Below are 25,830 nucleotides of genomic sequence, written 5' to 3'. Positions count from 1 at the left end.
CCGGAAGGTTCCTTCCTGTGTTTGCAGTAATACGGACCCGGAAGTATTCGTCAATCATTACTTCCGGTCTTTGACACGCATTCACGGAAGAGAATTCACGGAAAGGTTCATCAATCATTGCTTCCGGTCTTTGACACGCATTCACGGAAGAGAGTTCTTAACCGTCGTGGAACGCATCTAGTCTCACTCGTAACTCATACACCAAACGGGGGGGGAGAAATAAAATAGAGGATTAATGGGGTGTTCTGGTTAAACCAATCCTTAGAAATAATCATACATATTTTCAAAATAGCTACATTATGATGTTAGAGTCGCTATACATTAAACTTGTAAAGACTATATTGAATGATTGTTTAACTTACAATGCAATACATATCAAGTCAGATCACATAATAAATCTTATGTTAAATTTTAAAGAAACCATTTGGTCTCAAAATCCATGTTGAGACCTTTTGGATGCAAAGTTTTTAATTCAAAGATTTTTTTCATCTCTGCTCTAGCAAGTCTCGCCTCATTATCATTCCTACGCCAATTTGTATTGATACATAAAATGGCACAAAAACTAGTGAGATGGGAAATGTCACTGTTATGCACCTCTTTGAAGTGAAGGGAGACATTATGAGTGTCTAGGCCATTTTTAATGTTGCGAGTGTGCTCCGCCATGCGGATCTTAAGCATCCTGGTCGTCCGTCCCACATACTGCGACCCACAAGAACATTCTAACAGATACACAACATTCTTGGTTGAACACGTCAAGAAATCCCTAATATGATATACCTGTTTAGTATATGATGATGTATACTCTGTTATTTTATTTCTTTTATCTCCACAAGAACGACACATCTTACAAGAGCCGCACCGGTAGAAGCCTTTGGACTTAATCCTGGTCTGCATCCTAGGAACCGATATGACACTACTAACCACCTCATTTTTAAGATTTTTAGCTCTTCTATAAACAAATCTGGGATTTTTAGAAACATGACCCTCCAATGCCGGGTCCCTACTCAAGATATCCCAATGTTTTCTTACAATCCCTTCAATTTGTCTATACTGGCTATTATAACCTGTAATATTACAGGTTATAATAGCCAGTATAGACAAGTTCCATGCTCATTTAACTAACTTTTTTGGCTTGATTGCGGCTGGAGCTTTTCCTCCGCGATCAACGCTTTCATGGTTTGTTATTGCAGCAGAGGAAGGAGACGGAGCAGGCCGAGGTTAGGCAGATAACAGGGAGCAGGGGACAGCAGCGCCCAGCTTGCAGCCTCCAGCGGTGGCAGATAAGATGAGAATGCCGGGCTGGGGCAGCTACCGTACCTCCCTGCCTATAGCCGTGCGAGGGGCCGTGGGCTCGTGGAGCCCAGGCTGTCACCCTGTCTGCAGGCAAATGAAGGGAGGGGGAGGTGTGGTATATGCATAGGGAGGAGGTGATAACTATGTTGCTGTGTCAAATAAAGACTTCAGCCCGAAGCAGCAGCGCGACCCCGAATTCTTTACATTTTACGGGCCCGGGATACAAAAGTCACCCTACCCCTATACACAGGGCCGGATTAAGGGCCACATGGGCCTGGAGCTGAAAATTTTCAAAGGCCTTTACTGAGATGGAGAGGTGCTGTGACCAGTGCTGTGTGGGTGTGGCCCGAATCACATGTGGGTGTACACCCTATACACTATGTGCCCCAATGTCTTCCTAAATACCTAACATAGAAAAATTGGATAATTTTGTGAGAAAACTATAAAAACTATTATAATACTTATGATTTATGATTGTTTGGCCAGCTGTCATCATATTGCTGCCAGCATGATGGGCCTATTTTTATGTGGAGGCCGGGAGCTGTTGCTCCATCCACCCTATTGTTAATCTGGCCCTGATTATTAGTGTAAAATATACATCTACATAGATGCATATTGCTGCTATAAGGTATGTTGATGCTGTGTAGATACAAGTGCATGCTAAGCAGGGATATGCGTAAGCAGCAATATATACAAGGAGCAGCGCTTTAGGCAAGTAGTAATAAGTGTTTCAACAGCATACAATGAATAAATACACATTTCATTAAAATAAATCAATAAAATATAATCATACAATCAGATGGTGTATAATATATATCATATCATATCATATCATATCATATCATATAACAGGGAACCTCATTTCATATCCAGTACAATTATGCAGACCTCAGTGGTGGTACTGATTCCTATTAAAAATTGACTGCCTCTGGTGGATGGTGAATGCAGGTCCGGATTAAGGCTCCATGGGGCCCGAGGTACTTAATACAAGGGGGCCCCCTAAGTGCTATATATAGTGTATATAGGGGGGGTTCTATATATATATATATATATATATATATATATATATATAGATAGATAGATATCACACATATAAGCAGAGAGCTGTTAGAGGCAGTACAGTAAATATTACTGAACAAAAATATAGAAGTCACATTTATCAAATGTAGAAAAACAAAAAACAATATTACACTGTCACATGGTAGGTGGTATAGTATGATGCTGGGGAATGCTTCTTCTAGCATCTAAGGGCACGCAAGCTGCTGGTTACAATAGTACAGGTCTGTATAATCTGCCTGTCACAAAATTAATTTTCTGACAGCCCTACTTCAAGACGAAAACCTAATACACGCACAGCATACCTACAAACACACACATAGCATACATACACACAACATACACACAGCATACATGCTGTACATACACACAACACACACAGCATACATACTGTACATACACACAACACACACAGCATGGCTACAAATACACACCATACATACTGTACATATACACAACACATACACATAGCATACATACACATACAAACAGCATACATACATACACACAGCATACATACATACATACATACAAACACACATACATACTGTAGCATACTTACACACACACACACACACACACACACACAGCATACATACATACATACATACAAAGTAAACAAACAAAACACACACACACACACACACACACACACCATTAAGCACTAACCATACCAAGAGAGAAGAAGAGCTGGAGGAGATTGTCACTGCCGGAGTCCATGTCAGCGGTGCTCCTGCTGCACATACTCAGTAGCTCCCTCTGCTGCCTGCAATGTATGCAGCGCTGCAGAGGGCTCTGCTGATCAGAACTCTCTGTGAGGAGCAGCCGTGCGTGTTTGCCCAGCGGCTCTGATTGTGACTGCAGGTGTGACCGGCCAGTGCAGAGTTGGAGACAAGGCTATCCCCATCTCTGGAAAACAAATTTGATCCGTGCAGGAGAGGTTTGGGGGGAGGGGGGTTCTGCACCACTGCCACCAACGGCAGAACTTTATAAAACAAAATAAAAAAATCATGTAAACGTCCAGTGCTTGATGGCAGGCAGGGGGCCCCCAATATAAGGGGGGCCTGGGGTACTGTGTCCCCTTGGCACCCCCCCTTAATCCGGCTCTGGGTGAATGGATGGTCATTTAGCACAGTTTTTAGTAGTAACGTTACCAATATAGAACCGCTGGAGGATTGTCAGTGCCTCGTCCAATTGCTCTTTGGATGAGCTGTCCTCTCTAAACTTTGCGGTGTCCAATGCAGGAAAATGACATCCACAGGCAAATCGGTGTCCAAATGAGCGTCCAGTATAGATCAAGGAATGAATCAGGTAGAGGTTTCTGCTGACAGGAGAATGGGGTTCCACTCCTGACGCATTTCAGTGCTTCCCTAACAGCTTTGTCAAAGGTGATTGCTGAAATCCCCTGTGGGTATTTTTATACCTTACTTAATTAGTGTAATACACACACCTGATTCAATTACCAATACATATAAAATAATAAAATTATTTGCTGTTCATATACTTAGTGTTTTGTTCATATGTTTGTAAATCCAGTCATAAGGATACAGAGACATGTGAGATCACTGCTGTGCTGTTTTATTCCCTCACCAACTCCAGACACACTGCACACTGGACCACCCACTTCCCAGCATCCCCCTGGTCCTAGGGACCTTCACTGAAGATTCAGGCTTACACAGATTAGTAAGGGAGTGTCTACAAACATTAAGCATTCTAATACACTAACATCACACTTAGCAAGACATAGGAGGCAGACCTAACTTGATTGCACTAAATTTTTAACAAAAACAATCATAAGTTAAAAAGTTTTTATTATATAACTAAACAATTAATTATTCACACATCCTGTTTCCTTTGCTTGGAACGCATGTGCGGTCATGTGACTTCCTGTCCATTACCCGCACCTACATTAAAGCATAGCATATTAGATTTCTTTTATATATATATATATATATATATACATACAGCAGATGCGGCACTCCAAGTGGCTTTCAGGAATAACAACTCTTAAGACAGGCAGATGTATAAAATACGACGTTTCAATGCCGCTTTATTAGGGCATTTTCCTCAGGAAAAGCGGCATTGAAACGTCGTATTTTATACATCTGCCTGTCTTAAGAGTTGTTATTCCTGAAAGCCACTTGGAGTGCCGCATCTGCTGTATATATATTTCATCTATCACGGAGGCACCCGGTGCAGTAATGAAACTACAGGAGAGCCGGATCCACGGGACTATATATATATATATATATATATATATATATATAGTTACCACCGTGCGGCACTCAGCTTGCTGTAACAAAGACTCTGGAAATCAGTTGAATTTAAACAACGTTTCAGTGCTCGCAAGCACTATCGTCAGGTTTATAAAGTTCAAAAGAGCAAATTACATACCTTATATACCTATACACCCGTGATTCATGCCGCACCTGGAGCCGAGGAAAACCCTCCTCCTTTCCGGCGGACCTTGATGACCTCATTCTCAAGTGACACCCATCACCATAGCAACAAGTAAACATGTAACAGCGGTTCTAAAAGATATAACCATACTTATAATAATATAGCAGGACATCTATCAGAAATATAAAAGCTCCATATACATTTTAGAAGATTATTCATCCAAAACAACTATAGCTCAGATATTCATTTAACCCCCGAGGGGCTAACACATCTAGACGGTGGATCCATTGAACCTCACGTTGTAATAATAACCGATAACGGTCCCCGCCTCTAATTGGTTTCTTAACCCAGTCGATCATACGATAACGTATGCTTGCAATAGAATGTTTTAATTCTGCAAAATGACGGGCCACTGGCTGCTCTGATTTTTTTATCACTTGCCAGTGCAGCCCTAATTGCAGATCTATGCATCGCCATGCGGTCTTTAAATCTTCCCTGGGTCTTTCCTATATACGAAAGACCACAGGGACAGATTATTTAATAAACCACATAACTAGAATTACAGGTAAGATGGTGGCGTATTGTGAATTTTTTACCTGTGTGGGGATGATAAAAAAAAATCCCCCGGTATTAAGAAACTACAAGTTGTACATCCACATTTAAAGCAACCAAAGCTTTTCTTAGAAAGAAAATGTGTTGGTTTATACTGGTCACAATTGCCTATATCTGCATGTACTAGTAGATCTCTGAGGTTATGTCCACGTGTATAGCATGGCATAGGGTCAGCATCTTTAAATGGTAATTGTGGGTCTGATTTAATAACATACCAATTATCCTTAATAATCGAGCTTACCTCTCTAGATTGTGAATTGAACCTATTGACTATGGGTATCTTTTTACTTCTCTCTTTAATTTTTGTTTTCTTTAGCGGTGAGGTGCGGTCTATCTTTAATACTCTTTCTTTAGTCTGTACTATCATCTCTTTAGAGTATCCCCTTACCACTAATTTACCAATTAAAACATCAATTTGGTCAACTGCTATATTAGCATTGGAATTTATTCTCCAAATGCGTAGCATTTGGGAATATGGCAATGAATTCTTCAAACTGACAGGGTGACAGCTATTATATTGTAACACCGTATTTCTATCTGTCGTTTTTTCATGAACCGATGTTTCAAATTGATTATCAATTAATCTAATGTCTACATCTAAATAATCAATGTGTGTCTGGCTCATGCGGAAAGTGAACTTAACCGGACATTCACCAGAGTTATTATTTTCCATTAGATTAATAAATTGATCTTCAGAACCCGACCAGACAATAAATAGGTCGTCTATGAACCGAGTATACAGAATAATATTGGCTGATATATTCAACTCCGAGAAAAATATTTCCTGCTCAACACTGAACATAAATATGTTCGCTATTACTGGGGCTACTGCAGAGCCCATTGAACAACCACTTAGTTGTATATAATACTTTTTATCAAACACAAAATAATTCTTCTTAAGAATAAACTCAAGAAGAATTAAGCAGAATTCAATATATGTCAGATCAAAAATACCACTCTCAATCATAAAACGTTTCACAGCTTGTAAACACATATCATGCGGTATTATTGTGTACAGACTAACCACATCTGCGCAGATCATCCAGGAACTCTCCGGGATCTTACGCAGTGAGGTCAGTTTATTGAAAAACATAGTTGTATCCAATAAGAAATGTTTATGCTGTTGGACCAAGGGTTGAAGTACTGAATCCAGATATGTGGAAATGGGTTGTGATAAAGAGCCATTGGCCGAGACAATAGGGCGTCCCGGCGGGGGAGTTAACCCCTTGTGTATTTTTGGAAGAGTGTATAAAAGCGGTGCTATTGGATATTTGGGTAACAAAGCATCCGCAAATTTTTGATCAATGACTTTATTTTGTACCGCATTACTTAAAATACCCGTTAGTTCTTTATGAAACATATCCACTGGATCACATGCTAATAATTTATACGTCTTCCCATCGTTCAATTGTCGCAGGATCTCCTGACGATAATCTTGAATGTCCTGTAGGACAATAGCCCCACCTTTGTCAGCCGGCCTTATGATTAAATTTGCATTTTGCGAGAGAGACTTAACTGCTCTCCTCTCATCTGGTGTTAAGTTAGGATGAACATCTTTTGGCCAATTCGTCACATTCTGGACTCCCTTGTCCACTAAACGCATAAATGTCTTAAGACTGGCATTGTTAGTATTCGGGTCAAATGTCGATTTAGGCATAATTTTCCTGAGTTGTTCAGGGATAGGATTATCCCGTACCACCGGTTCTACTGATGATTTATTAAAGAACTCCTTAATTTTTAATTTTCTAAATATCTGGTATTTCTCTTGTTGCCACTTTAAATCGTCAAAATAAGTGGTCGGAATGTATGACAAACCTTTCTTCAATAAAGAATGTTCTGCCCCAGATAATTCATATGAAGATAGATTCAGAATTATTTCTTCCGTGCTGCAGGTGGTTTCTTGCCTGGGTCTGAGCCTTTTGCTTTGGCCCCCCCTCCTTGTTGTTTTCCATCTTTTGCCAGCAATTTTGCCCGAGTTTGTGCCCCTAAAGGGGCTGACCCAGATGTTGATGGTTCTGAGTCGCTATTTGTGCTCATATATTCTTGGGCAGATGATCCCCCAAATCGATCTTTCCTTTGAGGACGACGAAAAAATGGTCTTTTGTAGTTACTACTTCTACCGCCTGATATCCATTGGTAGACCGTATGTGACTCGTAGTCTTGTTGGACTTTAGAAAATTTTTCTTTCTTAAATTTCAGTAATTCACGTCTATATGTGGCCACTTGATTTTCCAACTTTTTCATCCAATCCCCACTTGAGTCCATACTCATTGTGCTCAGATTCAAAGAGTTTAATCTTATCTGCTAGTGTTGTTTGTTCTTTTTTGGCAAATTCTATAATTAGTAGCATCAAATCAAATGAGCAACGGTTCAATATTCCAATCCACTTCTTACAAAATAATGGATCTTGCCTACCCACAGTAGGCCCGTTTTTCATGCGCAAACCTCTAGGTATAATTTTTGCTCTCTAGTGGTCACTTAATGAAATAGCATGAAAATGGTAGTGAATCTCTTTCCTTTTCATTTTCCACAATTCTTTATATAGAACATCACCAGTAATAGCCTCAGGTTGTGTGTTTAAACCCTGTATCTCTAAAATTGCCTCTGCCTCCACATCGGAGAAACCAAACACGTCACTCCCAGAAAACAGAGCTGGATTAAAAGGATAATCAGATTCTGTTTTACCACCTTCAGCCATGTTTGTTAGTAACTTATAGGTGCACTCCTTGTCAGATATACAGTCCGTTTACCGACTTCAGCACAATGTATCAAGTACAATAACATCCAGCGTTGTAACAAGCCGGGAATAAGGAACCGCTGTGACAGTTTAGCAATGTCTACTATAAGCAAGTCCAAAAACCCGAACGGGTAAACCAGTATCAGGATATTAATGATTCCATATCCGGTACCATGACAAATTAGGAATGTTAGCACAATCCATTATATAAATAAGCATAGGTCCGGCACTCCTCGATTAATGAAAATGCTGCGCTGGTGCCCTCACATGTACTGCTTGTACAATAATATAGTTACCACCGTGCGGCACTCAGCTTGCTGTAACAAAGACTCTGTAAACCAGTTGAATTTAAACAACGTTAATATAGACAAAAACATATAAAACACATAAAAAACATAAGAATTGGACCCGTACAATGTAATTACCCCTTGATGAAGTCCTAGAAAACCAAAAGGACGAAACGCGTTGGGTAGATGATTCACTCCTCTAAAAGGATTACAGATAAGCTTTTATAATTTTTTACATTGTACGGGTCCAATTCTTATGTTTTTTTATGTGTTTTATATGTTTTTGTCTATATTAAATTTTCAAAAGTACTACACTATGGGCTCTTCTTCCCGATTTTGGGAGACTCTATTTTATTTCTAAGGGTCCCCAACAAGAACCACAGGAGAAGAACCATATACAATTATTCCTACATGCAAGTTTTACAAGTCCTGAGGGTACTTATATATATTACTACAGGCGGTGGGCACTTTCTCACAGTCATTTTATTATGACACTGGGTGCACTGTTTATTTAAAGGCACTATTTCCAATCACATCGGAAAATTTACTTACGCACACCTTCATATATGTTGGCAATATTACACTATTTTGTGGTATTCTTCTAATTTTCATACGGACCATCCACGAAGTTAGTGGGAAAGCTACAGGACCGACATCAGGAGAACTACGATTTATATCACATGCTTGATATCCACATGGGATGCGGTACGCATATCAGTATTTAATTTGCACTTGGAGTTTGCATAACACAGAAGGCACTGGGTTCTACCATTCTGTGTATATATATATATATATATATATATATATATATTTATGGCTTTTCTAAATTGATAGCGGTGTTGTTTTCGTAGCTTATAGACGGATATTCCCTGTTTTAAGAGAGGTAGTATACTTATATCAGCACTCGCATTTCAGTCACGTGATATCCCGTGAACCGCATGAATATACGGCTAGAAAGAGAAGGGGAGAGCTAGCTTCCGGTTCCAGTAATTGGACCGCAAACTGTGCTGCGATCACGTGATAACCCGTGAACCGCACATGAATCTTGGTTAAGAGAAAGCATGAGTAAGTAATTTTCGGTTTCGGTATTTGGAACACTAAACGATCACCTGACCTCGGAATCGTGAACCGCAAATGCGTTCCGATTCCATATTTGGGATTGATACATTAGAGATTTACTAATTTTTATACATATGCACATATAGTGGGACAGATGTCTAGAAACACAATATACCATGTATATATGGAATACCAATAAATAAAAAATAGAATTTTAAAGCTTATTCTATGAAGATCCTCTCAAAGGCAACACATATAGCTCAGAATGTCCAAAGATTGAATAGGTACTATTGAAGGATATGAGATGTTCAAAGTTGAGACATGGGAAGAGAAACATGCTCACATCTATATAGTGTTAATAAGATGAAAAATGGGGGTCATTTGTGCTCGGTATCCTTATAGAACTACATTCAGTTCTACAGATTCATTTAACCCCTCCGGAAATATGAAATTCAACCGAAACATCCAATATATTTTGTGAATGCCAAATTGTTTCCTCACAAATATTTAAAAGGCCCGCTCTAATGTATACTGCAGACGCCAGGCGCATCTTATTACCATATACGATAAAAGTGCGCTGTACATCGTAAAACACTGCATCCCATAAGAGAAAACAATACACCCACACATTATCTGAGTTCCAAAGCTCATTGATGTATATATTTGTTACTAAAAGGATATGGATTCAATATATTACAATGTACAGTATACCTATAGTTACAACTCATACAGTAAGCAGTTAATACATACAGTTACAGTTACATACAGTTACCTACAGTTACAGGCCAGCAATACAATACCATTCCTCAATGCTTATGTCTCTGTCTCTCTCTAAAATCATGCTGGGACTCCATCTTACGCTGAGACCAAAACAGGAACTGATCTGGCAATAACTCCATCATCGTCTCAGACCAAACAGCAAAACTGACTCCTGTGTGATCAGCAATGTGTTATCTAGTTGGGGGAGGGAACTTACTCATTCATGATGAGTCACTAGTCTCTTTGTATATGCTAATCAGGTTCAGCCTTGAAGACATCCAAAGGGCTGGCCTGAGCCTCCTGTCCACTACCTGTTTGGAATATCTATTGTTCTAATAAAAGTGTTTTTAGCTTTTATGCATTTAATCATAATTATTTGTTGCAATGTCCTACAACTTAATAATAAGTATCAAATGAATCTACACATTAATCTGGTTGCTTTAATAGTAAATATGACAGGTCTATCTTGCTTCATTCAGATAATACACATACATGACATTACTTCATTATATAATTTTAAATTATCATGATGTCTGGCGCTTGATATTATTATAGTTATGTACTGTATGAAATAAGTGTCAAATCCATCTCTGTGGCATGTCCGTGTAAATGCGTGTGTTACCATATATTGCTGTGCTTGCTGCGTGTATTTGCAAGTATAGGGACTCATATGTGTGTAGTTTGTATGTTCTTTCTATGTAATATTTTTGACTTTGACAGTTTACCGTTTGGCAGTAAACAATAACTGCCATCAATTATTAACATAAGAAAAAAAAATATTTCATACAATAATCGGTGACCTAGACACATATATGTATGCATTTCGCAAATCAGACACTTGACTATATTTGGGGAAGACAGGGAGGAGGACGAGATATCCTCTATATGCACTCGGCGGTCACGGGACCACTGGTTGGGTGTGGGACAACATTCAACCTATAGAGTATGCTGGGACAGTGCTTTGGCCTATAATGTCTGATTTGCAACAAACATTTCACACATACATGTACCTATGTCTTTGTACACTGATGTTTGGATTTGATTGAGGTTCTGCAGGGTAGATGAAGAAGACACAAACAAATCGTGACAGTGACATATAAAATTTTCATGATCGACATATTCCTATCATTTTCTGAACATTGTTTCCATTTCTGGAACGTATGCTAGGTCTGTTTAATAATTGAACAAGGGTTATAAGTAGTGTCCTTCCTAAATAACATAAACCTTCGGAGTTCGGGGAGAGCCACTCATAAACCTTTCATCCACATATATTAATGAGCTCTTTATCTGCAATGTGTGAATATCCATTGTCTGATTGTTCCTGATTACCTCTGAACTCCATAACTACAAGACCTTTGATTTTTCTCTGACTTTAACAAACTGATCGGCTAATCCTGGGATCCTATAAGGAAATCATTTCTTCCTCCAGAACCAGTTCCAGTCTCACACCCGACTCCTCATTAAAAAAAAACCTCACAAAAATAGAATATCCTGAAAAAAAATGTTTGTCAGCGGGAAAGAGAAAAAAGAGAAATAGAACAAAACAACTCTTGTTCATAACAATTCAATTACAATGACTGGTCTTTCTGCAATCCTTTAGTATGCTCAGGCAGTGTTCAACAGTGCCGCCTCTCAGTCTTCACGGAACAGAGTCTCTGGTGATACTTTTGCGATCTCACTCCATTTATGTGTTCCTCCCGGACTACCGACTTTCCTGCAATGGGAATCGTGGACCCAAGTCTCTCTCGGCTACTTTCACTGGGATAGTGCTGTCAACAAAACTTGGTATGGTCCTTCCCACCTGTCTATTAGGCAACCTGAGCGTAAGAACAATCACACAGTCTCTTGGTTCACAATCAAGACAGTTAGTACAGGTTGAGTATCCCTTATCCAAAATGCTTGGGACCAGAGGTATTTTGGATATGGGATTTTCCCGTATTTTGGAATAAGTGCATACCATAATGAGATATCATGGTGATGGGACCTAAATCTAAGCACAGAATGCATTTATGCTTCATATACACCTTATACACACAGCCTGAAGGTAATTTTAGCCAATATTTTTTATAACTATGTGCATTAAACAAAGTGTGTGTACATTCACACAATTCATTTATGTTTCATATACACCTTATACACACAGCCTGAAGGTCATTTAATACAATATTTTTAATAACTGTGTATCAAACAAAGTTTGTGTACATTGAGCCATCAAAAAACAAAGGCTTCACTATCTCACTCTCACACAAAAAAAGTCCGTATTTCGGAATATTCCGTATTTCGGAATATTTGGATATGGGATACTCAACCTGTATTTGGCATACCAGCAATCAACAGTTTCAAGTTCTTTTGTCAAGTTCTCAAATGCTGGCTCATCTCAATAAGGTACTGTACTGTCACCTCATTGGTGTATCTCTGATCATTGTGCGGATCAATCATGACATGAGGTTGTCTTCCAAAAACAACCCAAAAAACACAAATACCAAAACAAAAACAAAAACAAATTTCGAAGAGGGTGATTCGTTGAGTGAAGATCTGGGAGTGGTTCCGAAGCTACATAATACTAGTGGCAGTATCTATGATCACAACAGTACAATTTCAAGATTTGCTCCTACTTCTAGGGGTACCATTATCTACACACAAATTTCTGCGCAATTTTTCTTTGCGGTAAACACAGCAGCATCCGTGGCGGCAGGAAATGCCTCTACCCAGTTTGAGAAAACATCAGTGCACACCAATACATAACAATAATTCCTAAAGGGTGTTAACTGTACGAAGTCGATTTGTATTTCCTGAAAAGATCCATCTGCAGGAGGGATATGGGATGGCTCTGTTGGTATTGCTTTACCAATATTCTTCCTCAAGCAAGCAAGACAGGTCATTGCTCTCTTACCTGCATGAGAATAGAATCCTGGCGCACACCAGTAGGCTCTCATCAGCCTGCACCTACCCTCTTTGCCTAGATGAGTCAGACCGTGTATCTTAATTTAACTATCGTGTGTTTGCAATGTAGAGTACCATGAGCATAACTCAAAAAACAAAACAAAAACATCTCTAGAGGAGAGAAAGAAGAAGAAAATGTAAAAGAAAATGTCAGGTTTGCCATTCACCAACAGGCATATCAGTGTCTATACAAATTTTCCCTTCACCAGTATTCCCATTCTCCACCCTTTGTGCATGACAAGGCACACTGCAGTAATACTGGTGTTATCATGCTGTTGAGATATACTGGGTTCGGGCAGAACTCTGAAGGACCTAGGCATGTGGAGTTTGAACTGTACTTGGGTCCATGTATTGTACCACCCTGTGTGAACGCAAAAGATGAAGAGGAAACTGTAGAGAAACAGAATAGAGGTTGGTGACAGATGAGTTTGTAGAGGTGAAGAAGATTTTATAAAAATTTGACAACTGGATTGGGCACTACGGGGAAGTGATTCTCTACTTGGTCTACTCCCCTTAAAAAAATTCTGTTTATCGTATCGCTATTGGGACTATCCCAGCCATCAATCCAGTGTCCTGTCCATCCTAAGTTCATAGGGAACCCGGTATCTGTGAGATAATTTCCTCTACCTGTGATGGACATGCATCTAGAACAGTAGAATGCGACATTAATCTTCGTGGGTGTCTAACATACTTTGTACTTCCTGAGCGGGAGCATAGTATATGTATATCATATCTAACAAAATTAAGTTAATCAGGGGCCATTTCTGCTAGGAAAAAGAAGCAAAAGTTTAGAGGCCCCATCTTAACCCAAGATTTGTCAAAGGGTAATGTTGCATTTATTTTGTTCTTCCCATTAGCCGAATCTGTGTTTTCTATATGGCTTATGATTCCTTACTATATGTCCCCTGGTCCCGTCTATGTGTTTAATAATGTGGCTTGTGTTTTCTGTCTAGGGGATCTATATTGACTTTGTGTCCTACTACTCCTACAATCTCTGGTAAAATGCCCTTCCATCCTACAAGTGTAACATATTATTGACCATTTGGGATCTGGGGTTTGGACTGATGGGTCTTTCCTGTATGTGCCAGTATACTTACCGTCCTCAAATTCTACACCTGTTGTTCTCTGCGCCTAGCACTATTCTTGTGATGTTCAATAGCACACTATCTAAGATTAGCTACTGTGACCCCTTTCCAATTTTGCAAAGAAGTCTGCACCCTGACACTCAATGCCTTATTGAGGACGTCCATTTGCACAGAGACAGCCACCTCCCATTTGCCGAATTAGTGTTTAGCAGTGGTCTTATCCAGATGGAGAGTTTTCTATTACTGCAAGAGACAAAAAAAAAAAAAGTTTAACAAGCTTCTAGGTCATGCAAAGTATTCATTCAATCCTTCTCATCCCGTATTAAGGGTCTGTACATGGTCCAACAAACATTTCCGAACTCATCTTGACTAGGGGCATTACTAGGAATGAATACTTCTTATATGGTAACTGAAAGAAATACCCGGGGGTTATCTTGTCTCTGTCCGCTTTCCTATTGGCAAATACTAATGTGTGGACAGGTTTTTTTCTCCATTTCTGACGTTACTTTCTTGATTTTTATTTTTTATTTTTGGGTTTTACTATATATGTACACGAATGATACCATACTTACCTGTTCCACTGGTCTCAGCCACTTCCCCCACAGGCTACTTCTCTTCTTTTACCGTTTGGATACTCCTCCGGGTGCATGAGAAATGGTTGAAAACAATCAGGTCACCTTCTCCTCCTAAATAAAACTTCAACATTCATTAGTACATATATAGGTTACAGTCATATTTTTCATATTTTTATTATTTTCTATAGTTTGTATGCTGGCTGTAACTGCTTCCACATCTACATATGGCGGTGTACTTGCATTCTCTTTTTTTCTTCCTACTTGTTTATTGTTGCTACAAGTTCAAACGGTTCTTTTATTTCCATTCTTGTCTTATATGACTTTGGTTAGACATACCACCTGCAATACCTTAGGATCAAACTCACCAACCCCTTTTGCTGCCACACTTTGTATGTCTGACCCTTTGTTTTCTGGATTTTATCAGACATATCCTTATCCTTAAGTTCTGCAATACCTCTGGTTCAAAGCTTCCCACCTTAGGGAATGGTACCCTATCTTTGTCAGTCATACATAACATAACCATTCATTGCAAAAAGCCTCCGTGTGTGACTGTGAACCATACTTTTCACACATAATAAACCTTGCTGACCCTCTCGGTCGCAATTCTGACCTTCTCGGTCCCGAGTCTGACCTTCTCGGTCCCAACTCTTCTTCAACCTGAACACTAGCTACCAAACGCCCACTGCTTGTGCAATTGGATCCCATCGCGGACTTTTTGCCAATAAACGCAATCCCCAATGCACACCGCAAATAGATGGTGAAAGACACCTAGCGCTTTCACTCGCTCCTTCTCCGCTGAGTACCACGACTCACTCCAATAGTGAACACTGCGTACCCAGTGAGGCCCTATTGGTTTCTATTTACTGGAAGTGTTAGGAGTGACTTACCTTTTCCAGTAAATATCTGCCGCTGGAGATTTTCCTGAGAGAGACCAGCGAAAACTCCCTATACACTTTTATACACAAATCCCGCTTGCGTATGCTCTATACAGCGCTAATGATACCGCGATTCTACGCAAAAGCTCATAAAAGGGGTATCAAGTTGTGCTATGTATCACACCCACAAACGCGCGGTCCAATCGCACAGCGTATAGGTACTTGTTACCTATCTGTCGTACAACCACGGGTCAATGTACAAACTGTGACCCTCAGCTCGGAGCGTAACAAAAAACCTTTATACTGCAATACTACACAATGCACAATTCCCTATTACGCTCCTCTGCAAATCTCACGATTTGCGTATTTAAACCTTATACTAACGTGAGTCGGCCGCCTCACGCCACCAAGCCTCCACTTACTTGATGTACCACACTACGGGATCCCGAATTCCCTGGGTTCAATATCCACTCACTCCTACGTTCGCTCAATCAAATACACTTTGGTTTTTCTGTACAGAAAATTTCAATTCATTCAGATAGGCAACTTTACCCCAGAGGCAATACAGTTTAAACAAAAGTTTTATACTAATCTGCTTTAGAAACCGGGTAGTTTTGTGCTATTGTATTAAATGTCTACTATCCCACCTTTGAACTAAACGACACTATTGTATAATTTGTACTTAGCGCCCGCATTCTTACGCACTTTGCGTAAACATGCGACCGTGCGTGTCTCTTACGCTGCATGCGCAGTCCTGTACTTTGTCCGAGACACGTGTACAAAACCCTGTGTCCGCAATAAAACAAATGACACCGCTCTATAAATGTGAACAATACTAATTACTATTGCCCACTAGACACAACTTGTTCTGTATAAACTTTTATGCAGACCTGCGTTTGTGTCTTTACACTTACTTCCTTAAAATACTGTTATTTCAAATGTACCTGTATAGCAACACATGTATCCTATTTCACACAGATCTATAATGACTCTAGAAATAATCAATAATTTAAATGATATGATTAAGATTGGATAGCTATCTTGCAGAACATACACTGATATAAATATACACATAATTATAATAATATTATATATATGTACCATTCACTGGTCTCCTAAGAGACACCTTACCTCTTATTTGCATATCAAAGCTATGTGCTTTTCCACTGCTAAAAAAAAAAAGCAGTTACACAGGTTAATTTGCATTTCAATGGCTATCCTATAGCAAGCAGATTCTACAAGTCTTGGAAGGAAAAAGAGAAGAAAAAAACCCCAAACCCTTTCTTTTCTTTTTCTACCTGTGTGCAAAATTTATTTTTTTACCAAGCCAAGCATTTATCTTACCATTTACTCTCACTAGGCCCAATTGAAACTATTTGTAATTGACTATGGCATGGGTTAAATAAATGCATTGGTAACTCATAAATGGTGTTTGATGTGACCAAGGAAACTGATTATTCTGAGCAGACTGAAAATCAGCTATTTAGAAAATGACCTTCCTAAAATGGCCACTGCTCCTCCCCCTTCCACATCCATGAGGTTTACACAAAATGGTGGACAGCCCATGTGGTTAGTCCAAAATGGAGGACAGACCATGCGGCTTCCTTTGTCACAAAGAAATCACACATTATAAAAGCACCAGAAGTTATTTTAGGCCTGAGTTTAAAAAAAACTATATCAAGGCTATGCAGCAACTTTTAAATATACTTTTAACCCTACTTAACAGATAAACAATCCAATCTGAATCAAACACAATATGACTTATTTTAACTTTGTTTTGCAACAATAAAAATACATTTTAGCATCTTAAATATTATGAGAAATGCATTGTCCCTTGAAATTTCATATCAGTGGCTTACTGATATCACAACAATACACGTGGATGTTATTTTCATCACCATCGCGATGCTTCCATCGGAGCCGGACGATTACAGCCGCGTTTGTAATGTACAGTGCATCATTAAGACCCTGTTATCCCGGACGAGCCCCGATCTGTGAATGACAAATTGTTTCCTCACAAATATTTAAAATGTCCGCTCTAATGTATACTGCAGACGCCAAGCGAATCTTACTACCATATATGATAAAAGTGCACTGTACATCGCAAAACACTGCATCCCATAAGAGAAAACAATACACCCACACATTATCTGAGTTCTAAAGCTCATTGATGTATATATTTGTTATTAAAAGATATGGATTCAATATATTACAATGTACAGTATACCTATAGTTACAACTCATACAGTAAGCAGTTAATACATACAGTTACAGTTACATACAGTTACAGTTACATACAGTTACCTACAGTTACAGGCCAGCAATACAATACCATTCCCTCAATGCTTATGTCTCCCTCTCTCTCTCTCTCTCTAAAATCATGCTGGGACTCCATCTTACGCTGAGACCAAAACAGGAACTGATCTGGCAATAACTCCATCATCGTCTCAGACCAAACAGCAAAACTGACTCATGTGTGATCAGCAATGTGTTATCTAGTTGGCGGAGGGAACTTACTCATTCATGATGAGTCACTAGTCTCTTTGTATATGCTAATCAGGTTCAGCCTTGAAGACATCCAAAGGGCTGGCCTGAGGTTCCTGTCCACTACCTGTTTGGAATATCTATTGTTCTAATAAAAGTGATTTTAGCTTTTATACATTTAATCATAATTATTTGTTGCAATGTCCTACAACTTAATAACAAGTATCAAATGAATCTACACATTAATCTGGTTGCTTTAATAGTAAATATGACAGGTCTATCTTGCTTCATTCAAATAATACACATACATGACATTACTTCATTATATAATTTTAAATCATCATGATGTCTGGCGCTTGATATTATTATAGTTATGTTCTGTATGAAATAAGTGTCGAATCCATCTCTGTGGCATGACCGTGTAAATGCGTGTGTTACCATATATTGCTGTGCTTACTGCGCGTATTTGCAAGTATAGGGACTCATATGTGTGTAGTTTGTATGTTCTTTCTATGTAATTTTTTTGACTTTGACAATTTCCTGTCGGCATAGTTTACGATAACGATCGCCTCCCTGTTTAGTATGGGGAATGTGCTCTAATCCCAATAGTTTCAGACACCTAGGGTCTTCGTTGTGCACATCACAATAGTGTTTAGAGACGCTATGTGTTAAAACCTTGTTTAGGATGTTTCTACGATGCTCAAGGAACCGAATTTTCAGTGAGCGTTTGGTTCTTCTGATGTACTTCAAATTACATCCACAAGTTAAGCACAAAAAGAAACAGAGAAGGATTGGACTTGAAGTGGCGCACTTAAACATTAAATTGATACATAAATTATAACTTTTATTAGAGTATATTTGTTAAAAAGACCTGTAGCTGTGAAATATTAAAACCAAAAACATATAAATTGACAAAACAAAGTGTGATGTGTGAATAAAAATACACACTGTGCTAACTGTGTAGTGCTACACATATATAATATATATGTATATATATATATATGTGTGTAGCACTACACAGTTAGCACAGTGTGTGTTTTTATTCACACATATCACACTTTGTTTTGTCAATTTATATGTTTTTGGTTTTAATATTTCACAGCTACAGGTCTTTTTAACAAATATACTCTAATAAAAGTTATAATTTATGTATCAATTTAATGTTTAAGTGCGCCACTTCATGTCCAATCCTTCTCTGTTTCTTTTTGTGCATAACTATATATTGGCAACAATATATTCAGTGGCAGCACCCCCTATGTAATTCAAATATCTGATATAGAATATAACTAGGGGTTTCCTTTGTTCTAATTTGGAACTTTTCTATAATATGCTAGTGCAGTAGTATCCCTTTCCCTTTCCCTGCTAACGTACATCCACAAGTTAATAAATAAATAATAGAAGAGCTGTCACAATTTATAAGGGTCAGACTCTTGATACTATAAGGTTCGCTCTCACTCAATCAAGACTCGTGTCATTCTGGATTGTGTGTTACCACAGGTTATATACCTGTTTTTACCACATTTGTAAAACCCTTTGATCTGATTTCTCTGTAGCCAGTTCTGTTCTTTTGATATGCTTTCTTTCTGTTCTGTATTGTTTTTTTTTAGGAAGCTAGGAGCTAATAAGTTTTTTAATGACTTATTTTTCCAAAAGATAAACTGTGGTTGGCACTGTAACACATCTCTTAGTAAGGGATCTTGTTTAAGAATACTGTAGTTCTTAGAAATGACTTTCTTAATTTGTATATATTCACTATTATAGGTAGAAATAAATGCAAGATCTATCTCAGGGTCCCGGCTACTTGTTTTGTTTTTATTTGAAATCAAAAGATCATCCCTGTTAAGTTTCTTAACCTGATCGAATGCATTTTTCACTAAATTCTCAGGATAACCCTGGTTCAAAACCAATGTAATCATTGGGTCTGCTTGTCTTAAGAAGGAATCCATTGTGGTGCAATTTCATCTAAGTCGCGTAAGCAGGGCTCAGCCTGAATGCAGCCACATCTCCTGCACCTAGTATAGGGCTGAAACAGGTATACATTGATAGTGATGGTGGCTATGTCACCAAGCGCAAGAATAGGGGTGGTGCGGTCACACAGATGTGTAATACTCCTCATGGGGGCGAATAGCTGCATTTAGGGCCTAATTCAGACCTAATCGCAGCAGCAAATGTGTTAGCTAATGGGCAAAACCATGTGCACTGCAGGAGGGGCACATATAACGTGCAGAGAGAGATAGATTTGGGTGGGTTATATTGTTTCTGTGCCGGGTAAATACTGGCTGCTTTATTTTTACACTGCAATTTAGATTTCAGTTTGAACACACCCAGGTTCAGACTGGCCCACAGGGGTACCAGGGAAACAATCGGTAGGCCCCACTGCATGAGTCCCCACTCCTTCCTCTAGGGATCAGGTTCCAGACTGTGCACTTGTATTATACATGGTAGATATGTTGCATTACACTGCACTAGACTATTGTGTATTTCAAGCCTCTGTGGAGGCTGGCCATACCCCCTTTGTAGGCTGGCCACACCCTTAAGTATGGGCCCCTATCACTGCATTCCCCAGTGGGCCCTTCATGCCCCAGTCTGACACTGAACACACCCCACCCAAATCTAACTCTCTCTGCACATGTTATATCTGCCCCCCTCCCCCCCATCCCTCTCAGTGCACATGGTTTTGTCCATTAGCTAACAAATTAGCTGCTACGATCAGGTCTGAATTACCCCCGTAGTCCTATGCACACAGGCGGTAATTCAGACCTGATCGTAGATGTGCTAAATTTAGAGTACTACTGGGGGCAATACTACACAGGGGCATTACCATTAAGGGCATTACTAATGGGGGCACTACTAATGAGGGCATTGTAAAGGGGGCACTTCATAAGGGGCATCACTCCTGGGGACATAAGGGGCACTACTACTGGGGACATTGCATAAGGGGTACAACTACTATGGGCTCTATATAAGGGGCACTACCACTGTGGACACTACCAGTACAGTGGACATTGCATAAGGAGCACTACTACTGTGGTCATTGTATAAGGGGCGCTTTGATTTCTGCGCTGGTTCAGATTCTGGATCACTTGCCCGTTGCTTACTGAGTGCTGCCAGATCTAGCGGTTTGTTCTCAATTACACGCTGATACAGAGAACCAGAGGCGGAACTACCGCCAGTGCAACCAGTGCGTTGCACTGGGGCCCGCCTCTGTCCAGGGGCCCAAAGCATGTAATGAGTCAAACTGACTCATTACATGCCGCTGTGTGCTGCGGGCAACCGCTGCCCGCAGCGCACAGCCGCCCGGAGAGGAGAGGAGCAGCGGTACGGGGGAAGGAGGAGGGAGGTGGAGGAGGGTGCCGCAGCAGCGCTTTGTTACTGGTGGAGGCGCTGCTGCTGCCCCTCTGCTTCACTATAGGCTGTCTTCCGCCGTAAGGTGTAAAAGGGTCTCTACCTGGTGTAGTGGTGCTACTGTGCAGCGTAATTTGAATAATGGAGACTACTGTGTACCGTTTTATGAATTGGTATTATTTTGTGGCCACACCCCTTCCCCACGAAGCAACGCCACTATGTATTTTTGCGCGCGCCTACGGCACGCACTGCCCCTGTTTTGCATGCAGGGGTGGGGCTCCGATGCCGTTTCTTGCACACAGTGCTAAAATGTCTAGTGACGGCACTGTTGCTAGGTATCCATTTCTCTGGCCCTGAGCAGGTCTCCCTCACCAGATCCTCTCCAGGGGTGTGGGGGTGGACATGGGGGGGGGCCCAAAGCATTTTGTCGCACCTGGGCCCACCGCTCGCTAGTTCCGTCACTGCAGAGAACACAAAAATACGTTGGTAATAAATGCACAGAAATATCTTCCGTGGAAAACAAACTTTATTTTACTTACTTAAAGTTTAAGCTTTTCTAATGTGTATCTCATACATTCATACATCCATTTTACAATAGCAAATGCTTCCCTTACTCCCCAGTAACCAAACGGAACATGTTGGATGATCAAGTATGATGTCATCTATAGGAATGTGTAACATTACTGTACCTGCACCACTGTAACAGTAGCCTCACATTACTAATCTGCACCACTGGGGCCACTGCTTTCCCTCTATCTACAGTAATACTTACAGGTAGATTTACTGAAGTAGTTATTTTGGATGATTATCAATGTCGGTTTGCAATGTAAAAAACAGCATTAACTAATTATGAAGAATTTTGATTGTCATTTAAAAGCGGATGTTGATATCTGTCAGATGTAAAACCCCTATACCGCTGCAGATACATCGGCAAACCCACCACAATAAACTGTGGAAAGGAAGAACCTGCATTGGTCACAATAATCTGTTCTGGCCTTGTTAGAGTGAACTGTAAAGAAAGGGTATAACTAGAAAGAAACAACGTATAGGTTCTCCTTCCAAATTCATAACCAGCCCCGAACCTCTGAGCCCAGGATGGTATTGGAAAATAGAGGGAAAATTAGTGTGGTGTTCCAATAACCAGCATCAGGCTGATCTAGGTGGGATGCTCAGTGGCAAACACAGGATTTCTAGGGGAGAGGAGGGGGAGTGCAGTCCACAAACTTCCACTCTGCAGGACATTGGAGCAAGTGCGAGAGTTTGGGGAAGTGGTAGAAGAACCTAGGCCCTCATTCCGAGTTGTTCGCTCGCAAGGCGATTTTAGCAGTATTGCACACGTTAAGCCGCCGCCTACTGGGAGTGAATCTTAGCTTCTTAAAATTGCGAACGAAAGATTCGCAATATTGCGATTACACATCTCGTAGCAGTTTCAGAGTAGCTTCAGACTTACTCGGCATCTGCGATCAGTTCAGTGCTTATCGTTCCTGGTTTGACGTCACAAACACACCCAGCGTTCGCCCAGACACTCCTCCGTTTCTCCAGCCACTCCCGCGTTTTTTCCGGAAACGGTAGCGTTTTTTCCCACACGCCCATAAAACGGCCTGTTTCCGCCCAGTAACACCCATTTCCTGTCAATCACACTACGATCGACTGAGCGAAGAAAAAGCTGTGAGTAAAAATCCAAACTTCATAGCAAATTTACTTGGCGCAGTCGCAGTGCGGACATTGCGCATGCGCACTAAGCGGAAAAACGCTGCGATGCGAAGAAATTTTCTGAGCGAACGACTCGGAATGACCTCCCTAGTATCTACCCTGGACATTAATGCACACATTGGTCTTTTTTTATACACTGGATACTGTATTGAATACAATATTAATATTTAACACTATAGATGGTCTATTGTATAGGCTGTATCAAACATTTATTTATTTATTTATTTATCAATAAAATAAGTGGTCTGTAAAAGGTTAAATATCCCATAATGAATAAATACACAAACAGAGAACCAGTAGGAGACAGAACTGCACTTTCCAAGCACACATTCTCCCACCTCATGGTAAGGCTCCTGTCTCTCTACCTGGCAGCTGCTCTCTGGTCGAGTGCACTGATTGAGGGTTCAGATCCACACACACACAGCAAACTTGGCAGAAGAAGCTGCTACCACTGGGCATGTGCAGCAGTTCCGCTCTGTCCCTTAAACTGCATGTTGTGGCAGAAGCTCTCGTAATTGTATTATATTCTGTTGCTATTGTTGTCATAATCGGAGTCGCTGGCTATGAGGAGGGGGGTTTCCAGGCAACCAGAACCCCCACCCCATGTTTGCCTATGAGGCTGTCACTATTGCAGGGAGACACTTGGTTCAGCTGTGTTTTGGAGCTTGTGTACATTATCCACATGCTCAAAAACAACTGCATAATATTAATGACTGTACATTAATGTTGTCAATTGCAGGATTTATTGTTCCACACAAAATACTGTGTGCATGAAAATAAATGGGTATATTTGCTGGTACACACAGCTATACGGACCTCTGTGGCCGCACTGCCCCTATCTGTAAGCTTGGTCTAATCCCAATCATCCTCACTGTGCACTCGCTATATCCCTGGTGCAAATGATCTATCAGCAAAGAGGTGCATTCACTCTTCCACACAACTCTGCATACTGCGCAATTCCATCCACGCACCCACACTGAGCTTTGCCTATGTGACAATGCCCAGTATAGCTCAGTTACAACCCTGCAGTCACAAGGGAAGCAGCTCTGCTTCACCTGTAGCTGAGCACATGCGGCTCTGCGTCACATGTAGCTGAGCACACGTGGCTCTGCATCATATGTAGTAGCTGAGCACACGTGGCTCTGCGTCACATGTAGCTGAGTACACACAGCTCTGCGTCACATGTAGCTGAGTATACAAGGCTCTGCGTCACATGTAGCTGAGTACGCTTGGCTCTGAGTCACATGTAGCTGAGTACACTTGGCTCTGCGTCACAAGTAGCTGAGTACACTTGGCTTTGCGTCACATGTAGGTGAGTACACTTTGCTCTGGAGCATTTGCACAATGAAAACATACAAATATAGACCTGAAAAACTAATTTGCTAAGCTGTGCATCAGCCACATAATTTCAGATAGGTTGGTGGAGTACAGGTAGGGGAAAAGTCAGGAGGGGAGAGGGTACAAATTACCTGGGCCCAGGTCTGAAGGAGGGGCCCAGTGCGGGCCCAGGTCCATGCCCCTTTGATTAGGCCATGCCCCCTGAAAAGTACCTAGGCCCGGCTCTCTACTGCCCTTCTAATGTGCTAGACATGCCCCCAAAGAGGTGTGGCCATGCCCCTCACATGCTGTGGTCACACACCCTCCAGGGGTGGCCCAGAAAGTTGTTGTAGCGGGGCCCAGGATTTCCCTTGGCAGACCGTGGGGGGATGGGGGGGGGGTACTTTTTACCCTAGGCCCATTGGAGGGCCTTCCCCTTTCCCATTGCTGAAAGCCGCATGTCGAGTGGGGAGAGAGGACTGACTACTACTGCCTCTCTCCCAGGCCAGCACACATCACACGCTTGTTTGTACTGGGGAGAGGGGCAGCTGCAGCATGCAGCCAGTCCTCTCTCCCTGCATGATGAGCGCTCGCACCCGCTGCCGCCCAAGGGTCCTGACACCCAACACCCCCTCCCCTCTGCCCCATGAAGCTTCGTGGACACACATGTACTACATTTTTTACGATTTTGAATGAAATGATCTAGCCACGCCTCCCATCTTTGGCCACATGCCCTCTCATCATCGGGGCATGGCAAAGCTGTTGGCAACCCTGAATATACCTAGTAGCAAACAGAATGGAGCTTTATAAGCACATATTTTGCCACTACATGGAAAGATGTCGGTATTTTATTGGATACAGGGACGCTATTCCACTTTTAGTCATCACACTGTTTGGATCTACCAGCTACCACCGAGTGGTTTGCATAGGCGTGCGCAGCTAATTTTATTAGGGGTGCACCGCCTTAGGGGCATGTCTAGCACCGCATTTTGGGCATGTATATCACTGCCTTTTGGCAGTGTCTAGCACTATTTTACACTCTCTCAGTAAAATCACATAGCTTAATATAATTTCTGCCTAGTTCCTAATAATAAAGTAGATATAACACCCCAGAGAAATAGAAATAAACATAATGGGGTGTCCTAGCTGCCGCTGCACCTTCTCACTGTGACTGCTTACACTTCCCCAACCTATCCCTGACCCAGTGGCAGAACTAGAGAGTGGTGGGCCTTGGTGCATATGCATTCCCCTCCCCCACCACGCATACACCCCACCCCTTGCACCCCCAGC

This window comes from Pseudophryne corroboree, chromosome 11, assembly GCF_028390025.1.
Source record: "Pseudophryne corroboree isolate aPseCor3 chromosome 11, aPseCor3.hap2, whole genome shotgun sequence".
Taxonomy (NCBI): domain Eukaryota; kingdom Metazoa; phylum Chordata; class Amphibia; order Anura; family Myobatrachidae; genus Pseudophryne; species Pseudophryne corroboree.
This window is presented reverse-complemented; position numbering follows the sequence as displayed.